This window comes from Ovis aries, chromosome 16, assembly GCF_016772045.2.
Source record: "Ovis aries strain OAR_USU_Benz2616 breed Rambouillet chromosome 16, ARS-UI_Ramb_v3.0, whole genome shotgun sequence".
In the NCBI taxonomy this organism is placed as follows: domain Eukaryota; kingdom Metazoa; phylum Chordata; class Mammalia; order Artiodactyla; family Bovidae; genus Ovis; species Ovis aries.
The window spans coordinates 56,096,502-56,123,284 of NC_056069.1; the positions used below are offsets into that span (position 1 = coordinate 56,096,502).

General features: G+C 41.2%; 1 protein-coding gene across 4 annotated transcripts in view; it reads right to left on the bottom strand.

The window, feature by feature from the left end:
• BASP1 (brain abundant membrane attached signal protein 1) overlaps positions 1 to 26,783 on the bottom strand; it is a 54,981-nt gene that overhangs the window by 14,071 nt on the left and 14,127 nt on the right. The window contains exon 2 of one of the 4 annotated variants that reach the window (XM_042233920.2): positions 23,256 to 23,373. The exons of 2 other annotated variants lie outside the window; for them this stretch is intronic. The gene's annotated coding sequence lies outside the window, so the exon portion shown is untranslated. Of the gene's footprint in view, positions 1 to 23,215; positions 23,374 to 26,783 lie in introns of all 4 variants that reach the window. One more of the 4 variants, XM_042233919.2, reaches the window with a different exon arrangement.

The following is a 26,783-nucleotide window of genomic DNA, read 5'->3' on the forward strand; positions in this document are numbered from 1 at the left end:
CTAAACCAAGAGAGGCCTTATTGTGAAAAATCTGATGTGCAAAAGGAGAGCAAATAGGTTTAGTGGATTACAAAGGAGTTTAAGAGTTTATTAGACAACAAATGCATAGTTGATATCTAGACCCATATTTTATGTAAATATAAAAATGAAATTAATTTCTTTTTTGCTAAAGCCAAAATTTATTTATTTATTTTTAATGTTTACGTTGGAGTACAGTTGATCAACACTGTTGTGTTAGTTTCTGGTATAAAGCAGAGCGACTCAGTTTTGCATATACATGCATCTATTCTTTGAAGGCAGGAGGAGAAGCGACGAGAGGATGAGATGGTTGAGTGGCATCATCAACTCGATGGACATGAGTTTGAGTAAGCTCCAGGAGTTGGTGATGGACAGGGAAGCCTGGCGTGCTGGGGTCGCAAAGAGTCGAACACGACTGTGCAACTGAACGGATTCTTTTTCAAATTATTTTCCCATTAAGGTTATTACAGGGTATTGAGTAGAGTTCCTTGTGCTGTACAGTAGAACCTTGTTGGTTATCGATTTTAAATATAACAGTGTATACAAGGAACGTTAATTCTTAAGAACCTAATTACTACCCTATTATTTCCTTATTATGCAACCTAGTCTTAGATAAGCCTCTATTTTTGGTTATTTATCTATACCATCATTTCTTAACCCTTTTACATTGTGTTGTATTGTGTAGGAAGTTTTAGCAGTAAGATAGACTGGACCCCATTTCAACATCAACCTGTAGTCTAACTTCAGATTTATTCAATGTAAATATAATGATATCAGAACAAAGATTCAGTTTTCAAGTTATAGGCTCAGAAGATGAGTTTATACAACCGTATAAACTGAGTTTTATAAACTGGGCCTTCACTTAGCAGTAGAAATAAGGCTAAATTAAAACTGAAATGTCCATTCCATTAAATGGGACATGGCCAAGTTCCAGGGATCATCCATGATGAGAAACTCTAAAGCATTAGAAGCCATCACATAATTAAAATGAGAATACACAGAAACTACTGCACTAATATTGACAAGGCATTTTTTAGATTGCTATGTGTATATTGTAAACATCAATTTTTCAAAGTATATCTCCTAATTTATTCTACAAGCTTTGAGCATAAAACCCTGAATTGATGCTGTTGTTATAAATATGGCAGATGATGGTTAAGCTTGTCTTGGAATAACTAAATGCAGGCCTCACGCAGAGGGTTTCTTATCACCCCACTTTTAAAATATGCTACCACACGGAGCAAACACTATCAGAGGACATGTATTATTCATTCTCATCAATTGTCTAATATGCTTTTAGAGTCTGCTATATACACACATCGTTATTTATTTGCACTTAACGGGTGAGCTGGTCCTTTCAAAAGCCATGCTTAACTGCATCTAACATATGAGTTTAAATGAATCACCTGCTCTTTTAGTCAATAAAGCTGGTAAAGGAACAACAATCAGCCCAGGAAATGCAAGCCACTGAGATCACTTCTGAACCATTCCTCTCTTCCAAAGACCCAGGAAACTAGCATGTCTTATCACCACGGCTAATTCTGAACTCTCAAAACAGAGTTTTTAAAGCACAGGGAAAAAACTTACAGGAGCTAAGATGGATTAGATAGACCATGATGGGCTCTGGAGCTGTACCAGACTTGCTCAGTGTGGCTCATCTGACAAAAAGAGGCTGGTGGCCAAGGAGACAGAGAGGCGGCCACCTACACTGAGAAGAACTGCAATTTCATTCCAGTAATTTCTACATCCAATCATAAAGGGAGGCCTACACTCTCTGTGAACACCCAAAATCACCATATATTGACATTTTAATGTGTCTTTTTCTTCTCCCATGGCACCAACAGCAAATGCAGTATTTCCAGACCACTTTTGATGAAAATCATTCTAAAATTCTCTATACGCATCCTTGATTTTTATTTTATTTTTAACTTATTCATTTTAATTGGAGGCTAATTACTTTACAATATTGTAGTGGTTTTTGCCATACATTGACATGAATCAGCCACGGGTGTACATGTGTCCCCATCCTGAACCCCCCTGCCACCTCCCTCCCCATCCCATCCCTCGGGGTCATCCCAGTGCACCAGCCCTGAGCACCCTGTCTCATGCATCGAACCTGGACTGGTGATCTATTTCACATATGATAACATACATGATTCAATGCTATTCTCTCAAATCATCCCACCCTCGTCTTCTCCCACAGAGTCCAAAAGTCTGTTCTTTACATCTGTGTCTCTTTTGCTGTCTCACATATAGGGTCATCGTTACCATCTTTCTAAATTCCATATATATATACGCATCCTTGATTTTTAAACAAAGAATCTGCTTTTTTTCTTGGTGTTGTGCTTAGCACAAATAGGGATTCAGTAAACATATTCTGAATTAGGATACAATGCATTAAATCCACAGGCAAATAGTATGTGCTGTATCTGTCTTCAAAAGGCTACTGCAATAGAATTTAAGCAAGAGTGTAACATTTAATGTCATCTGTCATCTGCCCTCTCCATACAAATCAAGTTTATTTCTCAAAACCTCTCAATCAAACATTCTATCCCAAGCTGTCCATGTTCATACTCCCTGCCACGCTTTTGCCTTCTTCAAAACTGAGCATCTTGGCTACTTAATGAAGCACTGAAGAGACATTAAAGGTTTGAGTCTCAGGGGGCTGTGAGATTTAAAAACACAACTGAGGTGTATTTCTTCCTAACCACGCAACTACCGAAAAAGAGACTGTCTTTTATTCCCAGACCAGGCATATGGCAAAAGCTCAATAGATACCTTCTCAAGTAATGAATCAATGGGAAAAAATTCTAATTAAAGCAACTAGAATTCAATACCAGTTTGTTCCTTATTCATGATGTCATTTGAAGCAAAGTCACTCAAATTTTCTTTTTGGTTGATATTTCAATATAATGTGTCAAACAGTAGTAGTGAAATCTGTGTATGTAGAAATCACCAGCGAGGAGCCTGTTAAAAATGTAGAACCAGGGTCTCGTTACAGAGGTTAATTAGGGGGTCCAGAGTGGGTCCCAAGAATCTGTTTTTCAACACATTGAGCAGGTGGAGCCAAAGCTAGTGAGTCAGAGTCATTATTGAGAAATATAGATATATGGAGTTGGAAGAGACACTGAGACAGTTAAGGGATTTTTCGCCATCTGTAAAAACTGAAATATGAAACCAGTGTGATTACTGGTGGTTACAAAGCTAAAAGCAAGAACATCTAGCTGGGTCTAACCCGGAAATAAGGGTGGAGAGAACAGGGTGGTATCAGCCCCAGTGAATGAGCCATTTTGTCTTTGAGTTCTCTTTGCTACCAGAATTATCTGGGCTTATTCTTCTTCTCCCAAACGTCCCAGTATTCAATCATCCCCAGCCTTCCTGGTGGCTCAGATGGTAAAGAATCTGCCTGCGATGTGGGAGACCCAGGTTCAATCCCTAAGTCGGGAAGATCCCCTAAAGGGCAGAGCAACCCACTCCAGTATGCTTGCCTGGAGAATTCCATAGACATAGGAGCCTGGCAGTCATGGGGTTGCAAAGAGTCGGACACGACTGAGCGAGTAACACACACACACACCAGCGCTCTACCACCCCCTCCCCACCATTCTCCTCCCTGGGCCCCTCTCATTTTAGCCATGTGGGACACCGCACGAGCAGCCCACTTAGAAGAGCAAGGCTCCTTCCCTTGTTACCCTAGCAACTCTGCCCATTACTGGAGCAGAAACACAGCTCAGTGGATATTCGGCTCTGTAAACTCCCTTCTTACATAACATCAGGTTTACACTGTTGTTCAAGGTTTACAGTCCGCCCTGTTGAGACAATACCGTTTTCAGAAGCATCCCATTTTATGTAATTGAGAGTTCACGTTTCAGAAAACAGGTTTTCCTTTTTTAGTTTCAAACAGAACTTTGATGGCTTGCCAATGAGTTTTGAGACCTGATCCAACACTCTGTGGGGGAAACTGTATGGGCAATGGAGTCAGCAGGCCAAGTTCAGCTATGTGAACTTGGGCATGAACATTAACCGCAGCAAACGTGCCTCAACCATAAAAGAAAAAAGAGGGAGAGGAGGTTATTAATGGAGAATTTTCAGGAAAGGACATAGTTCAACTAAAAACACACAGTAGGTATTCAGTAATTTTTTTGTTTACTCTTTTACCTAAAACCATTTCTCAGCTGTGTCAATATATAATACAGAGTAATCTTGAATTTCAAGATTAAGGGAAACAGAGGTGTATACAAATTACTATATTCAAAACAGGCAAAAAAAAATGAAAATGGATCCAATTGTAATCAAACTAGTAATCACTTCCGTTAATGTTTACATTCTATATTGAAGCCCGCAATATCCATTCTATAATCTGTAGATTTTAAAAGCAATAAATGTTACTATATGGGCAAAAGCTTAAAATGATGAGAATAGATGTTGGTTCTTGGACATGAGTCCACCTTCTCCCCAGGTTACTGGCCTCCTGAATAAAGCAATCTTTCCTTCCCAATCAACAGTCTCTAGTATTGGCTTTTGAGCAGTGAGCAGCCAAACCTGAGTTAAGTAACACTGGGAAAAGATGAATGCCAAACCGGAACACTGAAGGACCAAGTGTGCCCAGCATACATGAGAAAATGCTACAGGGAAAATCAGAAGGGACAAAGGGTCTTAAAATGTGCTTTAAAGCAACCTTGGGAGAAGGGAGAGTCTTTTCCTGACTATTTCCCTCTCTTACTGCTTTAGACTGAGCAACTGTGGTGAAGAGCCATACAGGGTACCCCTGTTTTGCCCACTTCACCTGACTGGAGTTCACACCATAAGAAGGAATGAAGTTTGGGCACATGCTACCCCATAGATGAACCTTGATGACATTACAAAATGAGCCAGACATCAAAGGACAAACACTGTATGATTACACTTATATGAGGTGCCCAAAGGAGTTAAATTCATAGAGACAAGAAACAGATGAGAGGCTGCCAGGGGCTGGGGGATGCTGATGGTAAAGGGGAATTTTTACTTAATGGGTACAGAGTTTCTACTTGAGACGATGAAAAAGTTTCAGAAATAGAAGTGGTGATGGGTGCACAGCACTGTGAATGTAATTAATACCACTGAATTAACTGAACACTTAGCAATGGTTAAGTTGACAAATTTTATGTTGTATGTATTTTTTCATAATTTACTGCTGCTGCTACTGCTAAGTCACTTCAGTTGTGTCCGACTCTGTGCGACTCCATAGATAGCAGCCACCAGGCTTCGCCATCCCTGGAATTCTCCAGGCAAGAACACTGGAGTGGGTTGCCATTTCCTTCTCCAATGCATGAAAGTGAAGTCGCCCAGTCATGTCTGACTCTTAGCGACCCCATGGACTGCAGCCTACCAGGCTCCTCCGTCCATGGGATTTTCCAGGCAAGAGTACTGGAGTGAGGTGCCATTGCCTTCTCCGTTCCATAATGTAATGGAGTTTTAAATGTAATACACAAACTATTGAGTGTACACTTTAAACAGGTGGATGTATAGTATGTGAACTACATCTCAATAAACTGGTTACAAAATGATAATATCAATAAACCTTTTCCTTAGGAATATCTTATTCTTCACCTACAGCTATAAAATAATACATTTAAATACAAAGTAAAGGAAGGAATTACCAGATATCTTTTCTAGGTCTCAGGAAAAAAATTCAGGCAAGAAGCCAGTCACTTCTTTATTTTTGCCTATAGACTTAGAAAAGCAAGCTAAGAAAATCCAATTGTCTGAATCCATAAGCATGTTTCTTGGGAGTTGGACAGGTCCTAGGAAACGTGGCAATGAGTTCTGAGCCACACCAGCATCATGCTAAGACTCAGCCTGTTGACCAAGTGCTAAATACCATCCCAACATGGGGAACTTATAACAGGCCACCCATTTCATGCCTCAGTGGAATCCCTCTGGGGCCGTTCAAGCCACACAAAAGTTCACCTGAATCGCTCTCCCTCAAAGAACTGACACCACTCCTTGTGAACCTAAATCTTTACGAGTATCTGTTAAGCCTGAGCTTGAGTCTCACCATAACCAATGCTGGCTGCTTACGTTAAAAAAGCCCCGTTACTCCCCAGGGCTTGGTTATTTCATTTGTAATATAAACAACTAGAACTATATCCCTTATATCTATAATCTTTCATCTTTACCCAAAGAAGCTGTAATAATGCACAAACTTAATGAGATGTTGCTGAGTACTCAAATCTGCTAATGCGTATATTTCAAGAATGCCACTAACGCCCAGGCGCTGTGCTGGATGGCCAATGGGAAACAAAGTCAACTCTGACAGCCCCATCTGTTAAGTCCAGGTCAGAGGAAAATTCTTTCTCTGAAAAAAGTCAAAGGTAATGCTAACTTGTGGGCTGGATGCTAATGGTATAGCTTAAACTATTTCAACAAAAACATTTCAGCTCAATTTATTTTGCAAAAGTTAGAGCAGAAAATACAGAAGTAGGGACCAAAATCTTTGCCAATGAGGCTTTCTTTGGGGTGCCGTTCAAATTTTTTCCACAGTATCTGAGATGCAGACCAAGGTGGGAGCTGAAAGGACCAAGAAAACCACTAAAAAGGGGTGGGAAAGCATGCTGATACCAGACAAAGGAAAGACGAGGCACACCTCTGACGTCAATGACAGATACATCAGGAGTCACTCAGTCGGGCACAAATTCCTTCTGACCAGGAAACCAAGGGTCCCATCTGTGCACTCATCCCGTGTCTCCTAGATGCGGGTACCTGGAGTTCAGTCTATAATGTGTTCTGATCTATAGGACGTTGCTAAATGGAATACACCAGTGACGGTCTGAGTCTTAAGCAACCCAGGCGTTGTGACAGATACATTTGATGAGAGGTGTGCTGTCTTAATAAGAAAGTCAAAGGCAAACATAGTGTCCATTGAAAACAGAAGGTGGCAGTGATAGAGAAGATGCATTAACGTGTCAAAGTTGACCTGATTTAGACAAGCAGGAAAAAGTAAGCCTCACTAGAGATCCTGAGGCTTCTACGACTCATCCCCACCACCAAGCTTGCACTCCCACAACTTCCTGCCTGGTAACACTTTCAAGGGTACTGGGTAACAATTACCACACTTCCTGACTGACACTAGGCATCAGTGTGGGGCAAGAGATTTCAAAAGACACAAGAGCCTTAGTCTGGCACAGGTACCACAGATGCTACACTACTCTTAAGATCCCTACATCCCAACAAGTTCCGTTCCAATCAGTTCAGTTCAGTCACTCAGTTGTGTCCGACTCCCTGCAACCCCATGAATCACAGCACGCCAGGCCTCCCTGTCCACCACCAACTCCCAGAGTCCACCCAAACCCATGTCCATTGAGTCGGCGATGCCATCCCACAATCTCATCCTCTGTCGTCCCCTTCTCCTTCTGCCCTCAATCTTTCCCAGCATCAGGGTCTTTTCCAATGAGTCAGCTCTTCGCATGAGGTGGCCAAAGTACTGGAGTTTCAGCTTCAACATCAGTCCTTCCAACGAACACCCAGGACTGATCTCCTTTAGGATGGACTGGTTGGATCGCCTTGCAGTCCAAGGGACTCGTCCGTTCCAACAGCACATTTTAAAGTCCAATTTGTTCTTAAGTCCCACAGAGTTAGCCTAGGTACCCAACTAACACAATTGGCTATACAGTACTGTACTGCAGTGAGTTTACAGTATTACTGTTGGAGAAAGAAAGGGCACCCACTGCACCATTCATACCTAGAGAAATCCATGGACAGAAGAGCCTGGCAGGTGACAGTCCATGGGCTCACAAAAGAGTTGGACATGACTGAGCAACTAACACTTTGACTTCACACAAATAATACACAAAAAAACATGTATACCTAAATACATAAAAAAACATATGTGTACCTATGGCTGATTCACGCTGACGTGTGGCAAAAACCAACAACACTGTAAAGCAATTATCCTTCCATTGAAAATAAATAAATTTATTAAAAGAAATACAAAAAGATAAAGGGAATTTTTTAATCTTACAATACAGAACCTTGAAAAGTACAACAGCTGGCACTGAGTGAACAGACAAGTTACCGACTGGAAGAGGAAGAGGTAGGAGATGGTGGAGCTGAAGAATCACCAGCGATAGGGGGCAGAGAACAAGCCGTGCTTCACTCATGTCTGACACTGATCGAAAAGGTTCCAGTTCCTTGCTGGAACCAGATGCATGTCCACATCTTTGAAAGTTTGCTCGTAGGGCACTTACTGTACAGAATCAAAGTGTGGAAGGTAACACTAGGCTATGACTCATGAATCTACATTAACAGGAAAATCCTAGTGAACCTATTATAGTATGAAGTGGGTATATTACTCTACTCTGTCATTACCAGGAGTCCTAAAATAGATTAAGTTGAACCAAAGGGCAGGAGAATCTCTGTTAGAATGGCGTCCTCTTGCTTTTATCACTGTCCACCTGCTCCCCACCTCTCTAGACCTGTAATGCTTTTCTGTAAAACAAAGGGGCTGAGCTATTTCCTCTCTAAAATATCATGTGTCTAAATGATGATGACAATGAACTCTAGTATAGAAGAATTCACATGTCCCAAATTATTAACTTGTTTGCCAAAATGGGTCCAAATAAGTGAATAAATAAATGTTGCTGGTTAGAATTATCATGCAAACATGAAGAAAAATCAAAGCTACACCTTCAGTCAACTGGGAGGCTAAAAAGGAAGCACAAGGTGAGTTAAAATTACCTAAGACCACCTACGAAAGATGGAGCATCTATTAAAGGGCAAGATCAGTGTCTGAACCTTGTTACTTCTTTTGGTGCCAATTGAAATAGGCCAGCCAAGGTGCCATCCAGTGAAATAAAAACATTCAACATAGACACTGCCTTAAGATTTACTCCCTCCATTTTAATACTGGATCACGTACTAACTTAAGCCTAACATGTCTTAGGGATCATTATGAAGCATGGCATAGAAGAAAAATTCCTTACGCTAAAGGATTCAACTTTGTGATGACTCAAACATGGGCTTTGCGATTGTTCCCAAATTCTTACCTGAGAAATGAACATAGTTATTCAAAGCTTATTGAATTCTTCATTAAATACAGAAGCTCTTTTGCAAATTAAACACGTCTAACAACTTACCTCACTTTACTTATTCACACAGGTTTATTCCATTTATAACACAGCTGTGAGGCAGACAACGTTAAAATCCAAACCATCTTTTTTGGCAAAACTCTCTCTTTTTACTTGGAATTAATGAAAAGTGTCACAGGTGATTATAATAGACTCATTATAATAGACACCCAAAGTCCACCAGGCCTTCTCAGTTCCCTCAGGCACTCGAATTTCAAAGACCTTCTGTACAAGAATTGTATATTTCCTGTAAGTCATACGGAGAGCCAAAGGGCAAACAGATAAGCAGGACTCAACAGCCACGAGGGGGCCATTCCCCAAAGGTGCATCCTGTATTAAGGATGCACACAGCCAGCCTGGCCCAGGAAGAGGAAGGGCACTCTGAAATGAACACACACGACGGATGAAAATTATTTTAGCAAAGATTTGCTTTTTCAATTACAAATGAATGAGAACTGCTAAAGAGACTCAAGAACCTGCTTATGACTCTTTTACAAATTCATTAGGCTCATTTGTTATAATCAGCACTTATTTGCATACAAAGTCCCAGGAATTTGTTCTTTCATGAGAAAAAGATAATTCCCTTAAAAACCCCCATGTAGCTCATATCACCCCAAATTCTCTACTATAATACAAAAGAAGATTTGCAATTTGAACCTACTGGAAAACTATCAACAGGCAAATTCCACTTAAAATGCTTTTCTAAGATATATATATATATATATATATATGCGTAATACAAGCTTTAGCAAAAAACAGATAAAGTAACTGAGGTGCAGATGTTTTCTATTCCATATGCTATGCTATGCTAAGTCACTTCAGTCGTGTCTGACTCTGTGTGACCCCACAGACAGCCCACCAGGCTCCCCCGTCCCTCTGATTCTCCAGGCAAGAGCTCTGGAGTGGGTTGCCATTTCCTTCTCCAGTGCATGAAAGTGAAAAGTGAAAGGGAAGTCGCTCATTCGTGTCCGACTCTGTGCGAGTCCCCTAAATGTCATAGTGGTCTTTTCGTTGGTGAGTAAAATGCATGAAACTGCTAATAATGCAAGTAGCCAAACATTCAGATTCCAGTCTGTAACACCACAGATGTTGGGATACACACATATGCATGATGATCAAATAACTCAATGTCTCAGTTAGGTAATCAAGGCTTTCCATGATTTAGGGACTGACTTGAAAGATATGGATTATTTTGAGAGATGTGGAGGGACCTTCATAGCTCAGAATTCCATCAAGACTAGGCAGGAGAAAATAAAGTAGAGAAGAAAGGAAATCCAATTTCATATTTTGCAGCTACTCTCCCCAAATTGTCATTACACTTATAAAAGACCATTATAGAGATAAGTTAGTTTTAAAAACAAAATTGGCTAAATATTTTGAGTTCTAGAAATGAGAAAGAACAACTGCCTTTTTTTCACAATTTTGTCAGATGATTTTACTCGCAGCATTAAAAGCAGAAATTCTAGAACTTAGCTTTCTTCTAGAGTAGGGGTCAGTAAACTGGGCCACCTGCTCGTTTTTGAAAATAAAGCTTAACTGGAACACAGCCATCCCATTCATTTACACATTACAGCTGCCTTCATGCCACGAAAGCAGAGTGGAATAGCTATGGCAGAAACTGTAGGGTTGGCAAAGTCTCAAATATTTACTGTCTAGTCCTTTAAGAAGATGTTTGCTGACCCCTGTCTAGACTAGAGTCTTGGATGAACATACTTCACCAGTGACTCAGTTCCTACTATCAGATGAAAGTGTGATTCAAGGCTTAAAGATGCTACAAAGATTAATCAGGCTCTTTTGAGCCTGCAACAATATTATCAGTAAAGAAAAATGTCACATGGGAATGTTTTAAGATTGGGAAACAAGATAATTTTTTTTAAAAAAACCTCTTATCACATACTTTGTATTCTGACTGCCTGAGATCAGAAAGACTTAGGTTTGATATCAACACAGCACCTCCAGTTTAAAAACTCTGGACAAACCAGTAACAGAAAATTAGGTTGATTTTTCATACTTCTATAAACTCAATGCAGGTAATCTCACACACATACAATAGACAAGCTCACCAAAGAACACACTTTCTGTTAAGTGCAAAGTTTTTATAAAGAACAAAGTGACTTTTTATAGTCAGGAAGATCATGTATCAACTGAAATAGGTGCAGTTTAGTCAAGACTGATTAAACAGCACAAGCAAGAGCGACTCTTAGCAGTAAGAAAAAAGGAGAAAGGAGCTCTAAAAACACATGCTTAAGGGTGGACAAGAAAAAAGTTGTGGGTTGAAAAAATTAAGCAGGAAGGAGCAAAGCAAGCAAAGATAGAGACGTGCTGGTATGAAACATGATAGAAACTATTGGGTTGGCCCAAAAGTTCATTCAGTTAGTCAATCCGTTATTCAATCAAGTTCTTGATGAAAACTGAAAATATGTCTTTTATTTTCACTTAAAACCAAATGAACTTTTGGACCAACCCAAGGAAATGGCAACTCACCCATTCCTGCCTGGAGAATCCCATGGACAGAGGAGCCAGGTGGGCTACAGTCCACAGAGTCGCAATAGTCAGACAGGACTTAGCAACTAAACCACCATCAACAAATTGATGATTAAACAAAGAAAAAGAGGCTGTGTTTAGCAAGTGACTTTAAATAGTGTGTGTGTGTGTGTGTGTGTGTGTGTGTATGTGTGTGTGTGTTTAATGTATGATGAGAAATACTGCCTTGGCACTGATTAAACAGGACTCCTAGGGTCTCACTGAACTAGTACCTGAATCTGGCTTGGAGAAGTACCACGAAGAAGGACCTGTACACTGCAACTCAAAGAGATGCAAGCTCAGATTTGTTGCTACAGCTTAGAGGAGCAGATGTCTTCTCACCTGTGGCCAGATTTTTTTCTGGGTGAAAAATAAAAGGCTTCAGGAAGACTGACAAATACTGAGTCCCTTGGATAGCAAGGAGAACAAAGCAGTCAATCCTAAAGGAAATCAACCCTGAATATTCACTGGAAGGACTGATGCTGAAGCTAAAGCTCCAGTACTTTGGCCACCTGTTGTGAAGAGCTGACTCACTGGAAAAGACCCTGATACTGGGAAAGACTGAAGGCAGGAGGAGAAGGGGATGACAGAGGATGAGATGGTCGGATGGCATCACTGACTCGACGGACATGAGTTTGAGCAAGCTACGGGAGATGGTGAAGCACAGGGAAGCCTGGCGTGCTACAGTCTGCGGGCCAATAAGAGTCAGACACAACTGAGCAACTGAATAACACAGGTCAGACCCACCCAATCAAGAGCAGAATTCAGCAAGGCAGAGCCAGCAACAGGGATGGTTCCAAGTCAGACCCTGCAGGTACACGGTGAGGGTGTCTGAGCTCACAGGGGGCCCTGGAATGTATAAAATGTTGTGATCTCAAAGAAATTAAAGACAGCCTCCAAAATGCAAAAAGACCTCCAGATTTTAATGAATAAGTGTTTAACTGTTGCTACAGATTGAATGTTTGTTTCCTCCCCTCACCCAAAATCTACATGTTGAAATCCAGTCCCCAAAGTGATGGTGTCTGGAGGTGGGGTCTTTTCGAGGGAGCCCTGATGAGTGGGATTAGCGCTCTTATAAAACAGGTCCCAAAGAGCTCCTTGTCCCTTCTAGACACAAGTCTGCTGGCATCTTGATCCTGGACTTCCCAGCCTCCAAATCAAAGTGAAATTAATACTTATTGTTGAAGCCCAATGGACTCAGACAAATGCACCTATAGTAATACTTATGCCAATGAGCACCTACACTTCAACACAGCAAGATTTAGTTATGTAAATTATATTAATTTGGGATGCTAGTGTTTTCATATTTAATATGACATGGAATAAGCCTTCCATAATTAAGAGATGCTAGAACTTGGTGGAATGGTGGTATGTGACTAGAAAAAGGTAATGAAGGAGCCTAAAGGAAGTGCAGTCATAGGTAAAAGTCCTTAAAAGGGATGAAAAAGCACAATGGCAATGTGGCCTGTGTTTATAAACAATATTTGTTATTGTTCTAACAATGATACTGTCTGATATTATGGTGTCAGAGTCATCCAGTGCCCTCCTGTTTGACAGAGGCCCCCAGACATGCTTGTTTTAGGACATCATGCTCTACCACGGACTGCGAACCACCCAGGACAACACACTGCTCCTTCCTTCTGAGTTCAGGAGAACACTTCCGTGACTGAACTTGGTTTTACTAATCCTCTGGTTTATGCAATGGGAATGTCCCATGGTAGAATAAACACTGGGAAGTGTAATGGCCAACTCAACCTGAAGCAGATCTTTTTTAACGGTTCTGCTGAAGGGACTTCCCATTTAAATTCACATAGTCGACTAGAGCAGCAACAGTTACTAACATTCAGAAATAAATTTGAGTTACAAAATCCTTATCTGGCACATACAGCAGCAGCACACGATGAAAACATCTTTTATTTTAAAGTATGATGTAACTGTTTTCACACCAAATCAAGAAATTAAGGTCACAACAGAGGCTGCTCTGAAGTGCACACTTGGTCACTTTCTCCAGGTAATAGACACCAGGTGTGAACGTGGTCCTTTCGCTGCAGTAGTTTATAAACAATAGCTATACTTAGTGTGTGCAGAGAAAGTCACACCTATAGCTTAAATGAGAATTCTGACAATATGACTATAGGCAACCATCTAAAATGTCATGAAACCATTTGCTCACTATCCTAGATCTGGAATAATTAAATGTTTGAACTGAAAAAAAAAAAAATCATAAGCAACTGAGAACAAGACAGAGGAAGCCTCAAGACTGTGGGGCTATGGATCAGTCCGTGCCTAAGGCAGCTTCATGGTGGCCCAGATGCAAAGAGATTCACAATTTCTCTGATCACTAATGTTGCTTTTCCAGGCAACGGTGGGGTACTGCTAAAGAGACCACAAAAATGCTAACTATTTCCCAAATCCTCTGCAATACATTTATCCCCTGCTTCTCATAACACAAACTCCACTGATTCTTTTATGTTACATCTGGGCCATGTGAAGTGCCAAAGGATTTCCTCAGCCACACTCATGTACCTCATTCCTATCACTGTCTTAAACACTGAAAGAGATACAGTTTCAGACACATTGCTTAAATCTGACTGAGGGGCGACTCCATCAAAGGCAGGCTTAAGTGCTGGCCCAGGAAGTTCATGAGCCACATCAAAGCTGGTTCCCAACCACAGATACCTTTGAAGGATCAGCATCCATGATACAGTTGCAGCTTCACATCAGTCTCGACAGCCTGACAGCATAGGGAACACACACCCACTGGACAATCTGGTGCTCAAATAACTGCTTCCGTAGTTGAATGAAGACACAGTAATATTTATGTTTTCCCAATCTCAGAACTAAATGGAAACATCTCAAAAACCCCTTGCATGTATGAAGTCAGGATCCACATCCTTTAGAGCCCATTAAGTTTACTAGTTTTCAAGTCCTCTAAGTTTACTAGTTTGCAGGTTAGCCCCTGGCACATGAATTTCTTTCTCTCCCTCCCAAGTAACACCTTTATGCATTGGAGAGCTGTGGATCTGGGAAACTTGGTGTATTCAGTTAGTTACCAGTCTAACTCCCCACAGCCATCTTGCAAGCGTCCGTTTTAACCTATTAATATTAATGAGATTCCCTGGTGGCCCAGACGGTAAAGAATCTGCCTGCAATGCAGGGGACCAGGGTTTGATCCCTGGGTCAGGAAGATGCCCTGGAGAAGGGAATGGCAACCCACTCCAGTATTCTTGCCTGGAGAATCCCATGAACAGAGGAGCCTGGCAGGCTACAGTCCATGGGATTGCAAAGAGACGGACCCGACTGAGTGACAAATTATTATTATTATTATTAATTGCTATTAATAGGGTTGTCTTCTGGTTCCTGTGAACTAGGCTCTCTCCCTTCCAAAGGTCTTTATGGGGAATCTTTAGTTCTTGTCAACACGGTCGAGACTGTCCTCTGAAGGGACTGATAAGTCTATATTCAGGGCAGGGACAAATCTTGTTGATAAAGCCTCCTTCAAATACCTTTGGGGGGACTTCCCTGATGGTTCAGTGTAAGACTCCATGCTTCCACTGTAGAGGACAGGGGTTGGATCCCTGATCCAGGAACTAAGATTCCACATGTCGTGCAAAAAACAAACGAATGAACCAAAAAACACACAAAACCTTTGAGTATGATGGGGCTCTACCATGAGGCCTTTCGCAGTAATTCTAGAAAACTCTAGGGAAAAAATTCTAGAAAAAGCTATGCCCTTTCCTTTCGAGAGTGCTCTTCATACGTTTGTCTCTGTCTGTACATTTACTGACATCATTCAACACATCAGTACCTCGCTAATGGACCCCAGGTTTGTTCTGACTCCAGGAAGACAAGCACAAGTTCAAGCTTTGCACACACAGCTCCTGGTACTTCGGGGTTATTCGATGTATTCATGCATTCTGACCTCAGTTTCTTCTCCTCTCTCTTCTTTTCTGGTCTTCCCTCCCTTGGCCTTTTCTCTATTTTTACCTTTTCCCACCCAGCAAGTTTTCTCTCTTTTGTTCTTTTCCAAGTGAGACAAACAGTAAAGACCAAGGAGATTCTCTTCCTAGAGGGGGAAAACTGTAACTTTCGATGTGCACGTGCGCATGCTAAGTTGTGTCCAACTCTCTGCAACCCCATGGACTTTGACTCACTAGGCTCCTCTGTCCACGGGGTTCTCCAGGCAAGAATACTGGAGTGGCTCGCCATTTCCTATTCCAGGGGATCTTCCCTACCCAGCGGTTGAACCCATGTCTCCTGCATTGGCAGGTGGATTCTTTTACCATTGAAGCACCTGGGGAAGCCCGAACTTTCTATGTAGAACCTAGTAATTTTTAAAGGCCTATAAAATTATAAGTTTATCCTTAATCTCAGGATCTCAGATATTAAATTGCTGAGGTGAGAGTGTTTATAAAAGAAATAAAATTAATAAGGGAGGCAAGGTGGCATTTATAGATTTGTATTAGTTTATATACAAATATTATTTAGTTGGCGTTTATATTTAGCATTTATAAAATGTCTGTTAACCATTAGAAGAGTGAAACCAATCAGTGTTACTCAAATAGCTCCACTGAGACAAAACAGCATAAGGATAAAATGAACTCCATCTTCAAAATCAGTTAAAAAATCATTTTTAAAATTTTAATTTAAAAATAATTTTAATGTTAAAATATTAAAATTTTAAATAACTTATATATAATGTATTTGACATCCACTAAAAGAAAAAAAAGTCTTAACTACCTTTTTAAAAACTGTAATGACAGTATTTTGCACATAAATGTACATATATATTCAATGCCTAAACACCTATCAAGGCCCCTACACATTAAAACATGACTTCAGGATCTGTATATATATAACAGCAGTGTGCTTGTGGGTAACTCATAGACCCTTTGGTCATCAGCTCCCTCACCCCTAAAAGGGAGAACTGAAAGACAGGGCCTCCAGGATTCAATGTCAGACCTCAACTCAGCAGAAGATACTGGCTAGAATGTATGTCCCCAGACATCCATGGATACCATACTAAGTCATTATGTGTTTCTTGATACTGGACAGCTCTTTGATGTTTTATTCATGTTTGTGACTTGATATAATTTTTACCTGTCCTCACAAAGCAAATCAAACAAAACTGACATTATACAAAATTTGGTCTGAAGTTAAAGCAAGGTCACTCAGAAGTATAAATCCAATTATTCTGGCATGAGTTAAATTACTAGTTTGAAGAAAAAAATAGCATAACATTGGACCAGCCTTTCACCTACTTATTCTGTCCTCCAGACCTTGTGATGTATAATACATACCAAAAGGGCATATATTGAAATATTTAACATAGAGATCCTTACTGAAGAAAACGTTATCATCCAATATTTGAGAGCCTGAACTATCAAAGAGAAACCTTCAGTGTAAGGATATATTTGCAAGGAAATGGACTGCAAGGAGATCCAACCAGTCCATTCTGAAGGAGATCAGTCCCGGGTGTTCGTTGGAAGGAATGCTGCTAAAGCTGAAACTCCAGGACTTTGGCCACCTCATGTGAAGAGTTGACTCATTGGAAAAGACTCTGATGCTGGGAGGGATTGGGGGCAGGAGGAGAAGGGGACGACAGAGGATGAGATGGCTGGATGGCATCACCGACTCGATGGACATGAGTTTGGGTGAACTCTGGGAGTTTGGTGATGGACAGGGAAGCCTGGTGTGCTGTGATTCATGGGGTCGCAGAGAGTCGGACATGACTGAGAGACTGAACTGAACTGAACCGAATGTTACCTGCAAGGAATTCCAACCAGTCCATTCTAAAGGAAATCAGTCCTAGAAGTTCACTGGAAGGACTGACGCTGAAACTGAAACTCCAATACTTTGGCCACCTCATGCAAAGAGTTGACTCATTGGATAATACCCTGATTCTGGGAGGGATTGGAGGCAGGACGAGAAGGGGACGACAGAGGATGAGATGGCATCACCGATTCGATGGACATGAGTTTGAGTGAACTCCGGGAGCTGGTGATGGACAGGGAGGCCTGGAGTGCTGCAATTCACGGGGTCGCAAAGAGTAGAACACAACTGAGCGACTGAACTGAACTGAATGTTACCTGACTTTACGTAATACGAAGCACGTATGGCACTGGAGAAACCGTGTCTGATAAACACTTCGGCCACAGGTCCAGTGCTTGGTTTTCTGCCGCTGGCAGGGGATAACTATGCCCTGAGGACATGTAAGGAGCACAGTGCAGGAGACAGACCTGGGCTGGTAGCAGAGAGCTTCCATTACCGCCTAGTAAGGAGACAGCATCACACACATACAAGACAAGACCATCAACGAGAAGATCGTACGATAGTATATAGTCCACAAACAGGTATTATAACAAAGATCTGGATAAGAGCCAGGAGGGGAGGAACAGTAACTATCACTCCTTCTTGAGGGACTACTCCAGGGCAGACCAATCCTCACAGCAATAGGAGGTAGATACAGTTCATGTCAAATTAGGCACAAAGTAACTGAAGCTAAGAAGGATGGAGGAACTGACTCAAGTCAATGTAGATATAAATAAGGCAATGTAAATAAATAAGGCAAAGATTTAGGTCCAGGTGGGTCTATCACTACTCCCTCTTACCATCTATTGCAGGACTCTGGTGGAGAAAGTAGGGTACAGGTGTTCCAGAATGTTCTTTTTCCCTTCACATACAAGATCCAGTCTTATACTCAGATTCTAAGGAAAAGGGCAAACTTCTGGGCATGGAAGAGCTTATAAAAAAACACATCATTTCATTGTGCTGGCCAAAAAGTTCATTCAGGTTTTCCCATATGACGTCGCTGCAAAATCTGAACAAAGTCTTTAGCCAACCCAGTATTAGCACCGTTAGTGGCTCAGATGGTAAAGAATCTGCCTGCAATGCAGGAGACCTGAGGTCGATCCCTGGGTCAAGAAAATCCCCTGGAGAAGGAAATGGCAGCCCACTCCAGTATTCTTACCTGGAGAATCCCATGAACAGAGGAGCCTGGTGGGCTACAGTCCATGGGGTCTCAAATAATCAGATTTAACTGCGCACGTGTGCACGCGAGCACACACACACACACACACACACACACACGAAGTACAAATTCAGTGTGGTGGTGTTGGTTTAGTCACTTAGTCGTGTCCAACTCTTTGCAACCCCATGGACTGTAGCCCTCCAGGCTCCTCCATCCTGGGATTCTCCAGGCAAGAACAATGGAGTGGGTTGCCATTTCCTTCTCCAACAAAATCAGTGTAATTGATAGTAATTGCCAAAACATCAAGAATCTTTCCACTCTAAGGAGCAGTCTGAGAAACCAGTGCCTTACTGTGGTTTCACTCCTCTCTCTGCCACTGAAGAAACCACACAGAACATAAGGGAACGGGGTGTCTTCTCGGAGATAACCACCTTCCCTTAAAATACAGTGCACCTTGTATTTTGTAGGGACATCACAGTATGGTTCAATATTTCAGTTGAGTCCTCTGATTTAATTCTTTAAGCTTAAATTGGAGTCTCAGGAATTCCAAAGTTTGCATGCTGAATCATTGGATGAGTTTTGCGGCCTGGTGCCCAAGTCCCCATCTCCTGGTCGCCGATGGGTCTGGGGTCTTGGTTTTCTTTTGGTAAATTGACCCACAGGATCAATTCCCACCCACTGCAGCCAAAGGGGCTGGAGGAGAGGCAATGAGACACTGGTAGCCCGCAGTCTCACAGGCAGACACAGGGACCTCTGTGCACACTGGCTCCACTCCAGCCCCCGAACAGACATAGCTTCCGACTCCTGTTCTATTTCCAATACAGCTAATGTATGGCACTTACTTAAAGAGGTCAAGAGAAGTGACCCAAATTGGAAGCAACAAATTAAGTTTTTCCATTGACTGGAATGCTTCTGGCAAGTGAAGCGAATAGACTGTGGCCCAGAAAGGGTTGGTCTCCGAGGCTGTGTGAGCTGGGATTTATGGCTCTGTACATCAGTCTTCTCATCTGTACAATGGGAAGATAACAACACGTCCCCCTTCAGGTTGCTGTATCCTAAAACGTCGGGATCTGTGAAGCCTGTGGCACTACCTGCTTGGTCTCTGCTAAGCTTGTGTTCAGCACACTAAAAGGGTTATTTAAAAGAATATAAAATGCTGTGAAATGTCATTTGAAAACCATATCTTTGTATGGTTTTACATTCCCTGTAATGATGGTTTCATGTTATCAACTTTTAATCAAAACCATAACATCCTAGGCCTTTTTAGAAGCACCTTTGAAACTGCATCAACTATTAACAGTGTCGAATACAGGCCTACAGGTTGAAAGACTGAAAGAAAACGCAAACACCACCACACTCCTGGGTGGCTTTCCTGAAGACGCCACTCTGCAGTGGTTACCAGTTAAAAGGATTTCACACATGGGGGTAAAAGGGGAGGGGAAATCCAAACTGGAGCAGTTTTGCTTCCCTAAGGGAAGCTTCTGTTTTCAACCATTAAAGGCCATTAGCAGATGCATATATGCCAGGCACATCTCAATTCCTAACTGGGTCCAAACTGGAATCAGCCTTACATTGCAAAGATCCTGGAAGGAAGGTAACCCAAGCTGTAATTAAGATGATGGCCCTAGCTATCTCAACACATCCTTTAGGACTCTGAGACCTAGGGTCCAGCTGAGCGGGAGGCCAGTGGTTATCACCAAATACACGGCCCTCTGTGCATGCACTAGCATCGACCCCGGGGTCTTATCTGGACCCGGGGTGTGGTAACTTGAAAGGAAAAAAAGGGGGGAAAAAATGAAGTGAGAAGAGTTTTCATCTATGCTACACGTTCTTTCAGAAGGAGCTAGAATACTGTATAATATTCGGTTAAAATGAAAGGGAAAGTCACTCAGTCGTCTCCAGCTCTTTGCGACCCCATGGATTGTAACCCACCAGGGTCTCTGCCCATGGACGTTTCCAGGGAAGAATGCGGGAGTGGGTTGCCATTCCCTTCTCCAGGAGATCTTCCTGACCCAGGGATTGAACTCGGGTCTCCTACATTGCAGGCAGATTCTTTACCATCTGAGCCATCAGGGTAGCCCAACATCCAGTCAAGTGCTGACTGATAAGTCAGGTAGGAGTGAAGGGCTCATGTGGCTTTACTGTCACTATTGTAACACATTCCTTTGGCTCAAAGCAGCTAAACTGGCTTCTTACCAGCCTGAACTGAGCAAGCGCTAGACCAGTTGTCCTTTTCTAGCCATTCACTAGAGAGCTGTGTAGTCTTCACCTGAGAAGTTGGGTCCTTAAGACATACTGAAGATAACCAACGTTGGATAGAAAGTAGATGATTAAACAGTTTAAACTCAGAAAGAGGCTTCCACATATTCTTTGGGAAATCATTGTGATATCAGTATTTAAATATGATTCCCAGTGAATCACGTTTAAAGAGGCATATCCTTTATGCCACACTTCAGGTAGTTATGAGAAATTAGGAGCCAACGTGGAGCTGGAAAATGGGACAGCAAACTGGAGATGGCATGAGGCCCAAGAAGAAAAGGAGACAGAGAAAAGGCGGGACAAGCTCAGATGGGAAACGGCTGGGGCTGCACATCAGTGCATTTGGCCATCAGGGAGCCAGCTGAGCATTTTTACTCCAAGCTTTCATGGATTCCACAGAAACCCATGATCAGAGAGTATCAAATGCTCAACAAAAAAATATTAAAGCTTTCTGCACATTGTTCTGAAGCTTGATATTAGTCTCTATTAACACTTGACTACATGTTTCATCAAATAAACCTCAAATTACTCCCAAGATAAACACTGGTAGGTGTTAGTTGAAAGGGAGAGAAGGGATGCTCAAGCTTCTTCGGCGTCTTTGAAGTTTTATTTTGCCTTCAATAAAAACTCAGATAGGCAGCTATGTGAAGTGAGTTGGCTGAAAATGGTGACCGCTCTTCCTGGATGAAACTAAGCTGCCGAGGAGAACCAAAGAAATCTGGAATGAGTTTAAGAAGAAGAAAGCGCAGCGCTGTTCTAAAAAGAGAAAGCGACTGAAACAGAGGGGGGAAAAAACAAACGAAAGGCACCTGGACAATTGAATAAGTATAATTCGCAAATATATCCCAAGTCACACACCAAGGAAAGTGTTAGACGAAGAGTCTCAAAGTGCTCAGACCCATCCAAGAGAATGTGACTGAGAAACTCAGAGAAGACAAGACTCCAAATAAGCATTTTTAACATGAACGCCTCTCTCCACGCACGTTTGTACTGGTTTGGTGACACACGCCACCATCATTGTTCAGTCACTCAGTTGTGTCCGACTCTTTGCAACCCCATGGACTGCAGCATGCCAGGCTTCCCCGTCCATCACGATCTCCCGGAGTTTGCTCAGATTCATATCTACTGAGCTGGTGAGGCTATCTAACCATCTCATCCTCTGCCACCCTCTTCTGCCCTGGCCAGGTTACAGAAGCCTCATTTAAACACCTGTCTCTAGAGGTCTACACAGTAATGCCTTCAACCCCAAGCCCAGATTTAGGCAGTTTTCATTCTTCAAAATGAAAATTGTCCAAGTCAGTAATGTTAAAAACAGATCTTTAATCTGTGCTTTAATTCAGAAATACATTCCTGATGCGCTCAAGGAAGGTTCTTTGCTTCCCTCTCAGAAAGCCTTATCAGTCTTGCTTACAACACCTCCGGAAAAGAATTTGCGGTTGTTTACTACAAGGTGAGCTGGAAAATTCCATTAACAAACTTTAAAAGGTATACAGAAAAATTCTAGCTCTTGAAAATATCAGGATTTACACAGTGGTTTGTTTGATATGAAGACCTGATATATTTACAACAAGACTTTCTGTTAAGAATTTTTTCTTAAGATGGATCTAATTAGAAGTGTGCTTTACCCAGTACATTTGACTTACTCAACATCTAGATATTAGGGTCTACAAAGATGATATAAATAACAATGACATGAAAACTAAACTCTTAGGACTTGGTCTCAGGATATATTCACTAGCCATTTAACAACTTAAGAGAATATCAACAGAGCATGAATACTATAATTCCCATCTATCAGCCAGGAAACTAGTTCTCCGAATGACTTGCCCAAGGGACTCACAAATGTATCACTGGTTTAAATTCATGTAATAACAAATGTTTAAAATGTACAAAATAATCATTCTTGCATTTCTCCCTCAAGGCAGATAGTCTCTAAGACTAATACATTGATTTACGTTGAACAATATTTCTGAGACAACTATTGCCTAAGTTGTAGAAGAACAGCAGTCAGTGGACAGGGTTTCTATGTCCAACAAGTTTCCCTGTGGGGTTGAAAAATAATCAGTCAGCTGGTACAGACAACAGGTAGTACAAATCAAACTAGAAGGTGAAGGTTAGAAGAACAATATGAGATTGGTTACCAAACTTGCCATGAAGTCATTGAGATTTCTTTTTAAAGTCATGTTCACGAATCTCTGTAAGCTATTTGCAACACAGAAGTCAAGAGAAACCAGCACTTAAGAGCAAAAAGGATTAGACACATAAGGAAATACAATTCCTATGACAAAACATGGAATACTAACAGAAAAATGATCTGTTACTAACTTTAGCACTGCAAACTTACCCAATCCAAGAAACTCTAGAATTAAGATTTTCCAAAGCACCTTTTATCAAAATGAACTTTGTGCAGAGATACTCCTTCGTCCCAGGTCCACTCCTTCGTCCCAGGTCCGAGTCATTTCCACACACCTCCCATTGTGTTCCTAGAGATTCCAACTCTCTCTAGAACAAAGGACAAGTGTCATTCATTCCTGAATTCAGGAACCAACTTCCCAAGAATAAAGATTTGAAGGATCCTACAAAGCATTAAGTTCTTTTCTGAGACTTTCAAAGAAAGAACAAGAGAAATTCCTCCCTTTTATTTCTCAGGCTGAGCAGCCTGTCTTAAACTGGTCAGGGGGCACCAGCTGGGAACCCTTCCCCTGTTAGGTCCCTCAGATACTGAAGAGGCCGCTCTGCTTGAGACCTAAAGCATATTCATACATGTTCTGAGAACTAACTAGGCTTGAAGGCTTTCCCTTCAGTTTATAATCTCAAAGTACTATGTTCTTAATGAAAATGTAAGATATGTAAATGACTTCCCTACCGAGTGATTAAGACCTTTGAATTAAATGAAACCAATGCTGGATTCTATATTCTCAAAAGTAATAGTTACATAAAACTCTTTAAATAATAGCCTACCAACTCAGAATATCCCACATGGATGGCTTAGTCAAGTAGAAAAGATGGATCTACCAACAGCAGAACAGAGAGGACAGAGGTAATGATTGATCCACGCTGCTAATTCAGTATCTAATATCTCTATGTGGATACAGACCAACACTTTTGTCTCACTGTAATTACTGGTGTACCTGTTTGCCTTCACCAACTGTAAACTCCTTAAAAACAAGGTTAACAGGTCTTTGCGTCTCTCAGCTCAGTCAGTAAACAAATATTAACTCTACAAGATTTTAATGTGGTTTGTATTTTCCTACACTGCATTTAACAGAGTAGCGAACTCCCACGTCGGCTGCTCATTTGAACTGCTTTTAAAAAGCTTAGTCTTAAAAATATGCTTACCAAAACCACTGCCTGTTTTATTTATTTATTTTTTTTTTAAGAAAACCATTGATATTAAAATAAAGACTGAATTCATTACCAAGTAATGCCTGTACCTTTTAACTATATAAAATAAAATTTTAAGCTTACATCTTCATATGTGTGTGTGTACGTCACATGCACCCAACCTGATGATGCATTTATAGAACAGAAATAGAACTGTCTTCACAAAAAATTGAAGGGGAGTGACACAGGTATCCACAACAGCGGGAAGCCCACACAGAATGCTTCCTGGAGCTGGGGGATGGTGGGACTTGAATATCTAAGCCAACCATGCCTTGGGTTTCCTTACTGCAGCCACAGCAACTTTTCTGTTTATATTCCTCAACTTTAAAACCAAAATGACATCTTTATCTTAGCAAGCCACATTAAGATGATTTTTTTTTAAATAAATCAAGGAAAATATTGCTTAGTAAATTCTTCTTGGAAATACACATCCAAAGGTCTATCAGTCATCCAGTTACTCATTTGTGTCATAAACCGCTGCTCAACCATCAATACCATGTCATTCCGGCTAATCACATATTCCAAGTACATAATCTACAACCTCAAGGCTTCAAGACAAGAAGTCTGGTATGTGAGAAGCCAGCTGTCAGTATGGTGAGTTAGGGATACTCAACAGCACATAATATCAAAAATTAACTGCAAAGAGCATCACTGCCCTTTTCATTCTACTACTCAATTTAAATGCAACTCATGGCCCTACAGAGTCGATGATCCCAGGCTGAGCTCTCCTTTCTGATGGCCAGTTCCCTTCAATCCATACGGATGTGCCATCCTATGTGTCAGTAGGGAGGGACATCAGCAAGCAAGGGGGAGATAAAGGAGCCACAGCTGCAGAGAATGCCACTGGCTAATTCACAAACTGAACTCATTGAAAATGAGACCGTACAAGTCTACAGCCATCTTGTAGAATGTGCTTGTAGAATCTAAAATGAGACCATTTTAAGACAAAGTATTGATTTACTAGTAAAAGTAGCACGTGTTTATGGTATTAATCATGTAGATGGTATGAGATGCCCAATAGCCAGCCCAACACAGCTCAAAGATACAGACAATCAAGACCCAGAAATCACTTCACCTATAACTGCACAGTGAATATGTTTTTTAAAAGTAGACAATTAAAATAAAAATGTTGCAAATAAAATATCAATATCTAGAAATGTTTCAGAATAAGTTGTATTGCCAGATTAGACTTGCTTTTAACTGGAACCTTACATTATTATTTCTTAACTACAGGTTATTTTAAAAATCAATTTCCTATGATTGTCAAAAACTACAAACTTTTTTTATTTAATAAGAATTCTATCATTAAGAATGAGGTTATTGTCCTGTGAGAGATCTCAGGGCTGAGAAGAAAATATTTATCTCTAAGAATTTTAGTTCACACTGAAGCTAAAAACACTCAGGGATGAGACAATGAAAGTTGAATACTGACCATCAAAGAGTATGTGTAAATGGTGGGGGTAAGGGGTGGATGAGGAGTAAATCACAACCGTTTAAATTGTGTTCACCCCAACCAACCCAAAGGAAACACTGTGATATCTGCTAAAAGTTTGTTACAAGCTGGTTCCTGGATGTGAAAGTACAGCAAAGGTCAGTGCTCTGAAATATGCCTTTATCTGCACAGCAAGATGTCACATGGCCATAAAACATGACCTCTTATGCCTCCAGTCCTTACTGGACCATAGGTTTCGTGCTAGAAACTGACGTCCAAAGATGAACGAAACAAAGCCTTGTGCTGGAGGAACTCATCATTTAGAGTAAGAGGTCACAGCATAAAATCAGGGCTGTGTGCTCAGTCATATCTGATTCTTTGCTACCCCATGGACTGTAGCCTGCCAGGCTCCTCTGCCCATTAAATTCATATTTACTTCATTAGGTTTATAATCTATTATGCTCATCTGGGGGCCTAACACTCCCCACCTCACAAAGTCTGGTATAAAAATTCAATGGTTAAGATGCTCAATATGACCGATTCATGGCAGGCCCGTGACATTCAAGCACTTGAAAGAATGCATGAGAAGTACAGCTACAGTCTGCCCCAATGTTCACTTGCTATAGTTCCTGTCTGGAAAGACCTCAGAGTAATACTGCTGTTTCCCAAATAACACAATTTCATTATTTGACACCCTACCTTAGGAGGAAGCCTGGATGCACGAGCCATTAGTACTAATTACTCCATAATGTCACAGGCCTGCAGAACAATTACCACTAAGGTTGGTGCTTGGAAACAGAATAATTACACTAATTGGAGTTCATCAGGTATTCATCTTCACAGTAAGCACAACTGATGAGGTGAAATTGCATGTCAATACATGGAAGTTATCTCAGCCGCCAAAGGTGACTTTCAGAGGATGTGAACCCTCCATGAAATATATGGTCCTGTGGGCAACCTTGACACCGAGCAAATATGAAGCGCTACGTAAGCCCCAGAACTGCTGGACAGCTCTGTCACGGATCATCAAAACTAACGCATCCCTGCCTCCTGGGTCTTTCCATCCAGAGGAATGGAGACATTAAATAATCACATC